The sequence below is a fragment of the Elephantulus edwardii genome, unplaced genomic scaffold, assembly GCF_000299155.1.
Source record: "Elephantulus edwardii isolate Elephantulus edwardi_28Jun2011 unplaced genomic scaffold, EleEdw1.0 scaffold00007, whole genome shotgun sequence".
NCBI classification, from domain to species: Eukaryota; Metazoa; Chordata; class Mammalia; order Macroscelidea; family Macroscelididae; genus Elephantulus; species Elephantulus edwardii.
This window is the reverse complement of record NW_006399757.1, coordinates 9,851,154-9,852,676: the sequence shown is the minus strand read 5'-3', so window position 1 is coordinate 9,852,676 and position 1,523 is coordinate 9,851,154.

Genomic DNA, 1,523 nt, shown 5'->3' with positions numbered 1-1,523 from the left:
TCATGGCTTGCTTTTAGTGGATACTTACATAGGATATTAAGTCTTAAGTATTTTATAACAATCCACTAAGTATCCTTATGGACATTGTTAGGCTCCTGCTATAGGATGCCAAGTAGAATGTCTAGATTTGTTTCAGCTTCTCCCTCTCCATGTGGCCACTGGCAGGACTTACAAGCTCAGTGACCCTATCAGCTCCAATATACAGTCCCTTGAAAAGCTTTCAATCTGGTGGATTAGTTTAACTACCTGTACTTCACCTTCAGCTACCCCCAGTATGTATTTCTAGTAAACCAATAGTTTTAAATGATGGCTTCTAATCTGAACTCTCAGAAATTCTGATTAAATTGGACTGTGGTAAACATTAGCCTTTTACATTTTCAAAGAGGTTTTTAAATTTTATTTTATATTGACTTGCATGCAAAATTCTTATACATTGTGTTTCACTCATATTGGTTGTGTTCCATACATTTCTTCTTCCACATTGTGTTTTGTTTGATCATTCCCATACACTGTGTTTTATAAAATTAGTCATCATTGATCTATGCCCACCATTATCCCATCTTTTCAGGTACCCCATATCTTTTTTAATTCCTTCATCCCCTTCCTCCACCCGTCAACTTTTGTGGCTCCTGTGATATTCCACTACCCCACCCTGAGACGCCCTGTCTGCTGTTCTTCCTCCTTTGGACATTTATACACATCTTCCTAGTTATTCTTCTAGTTTTGCAATAATGGTCTTATGCAGTATTCATCCTTACGAGCCTGAGTTAGTTTACTTAACATAATGTTCTCTGTCCTCTCCCAACACACACATGGAGAAATGCTCAACATCACTGGCAATAAGAGAGATGAAAATCAAAACCACTGTGAGATATCATCTCGGTCCAGTAGCAATAGCAACGTTTAACAGTTTAACAAACATAAATGTTGGAGAGGATGTGGAGACATTGGAATTCTCATACACTGTTGGTGGGATTCCGAAATGGTACACTCAGTCTGGAAGGCAGTTTGGAGTTTCCTCAAAAAGCTTAATATATAAGTTCCATATGATCCAGCCATTTCTCTGCTAGGAATAGACCCCACGGAAGATAGAATGGAGACACAAATGGAAATTCGTACATTTATGTTCACAGCAGTTGTATAAGGAGCAGATATACTGTGTGGGTGGCTGAGTATGACTTCCACCCACTCCATAGAGGGGAATTGTCCCCATGAGTAATATCTATAATAACAGCTACATGATCAAACATTCCACCTCACATGCTTCTGCACCTATTTCTACCAATCATTGGGTCCAATGTTCATTGCAATGCACAGACTTTACTCACAGTTGTAGGGTTTATTAGAGAAATAGATTAGGAAGGAGGAAGGAGACAAAGAATAGCATACAATGTAAATCCAGGTTTAGTCCAGCAGTCCCAAGCCAGATTAACAAGGCATAATTCCTCAATTAGTGAAAGTTTGGGTTCAGTTCAGCAGCACAAATGCATCTCTGGTTTCCTCAATCTTCCAGCAAACTTTTT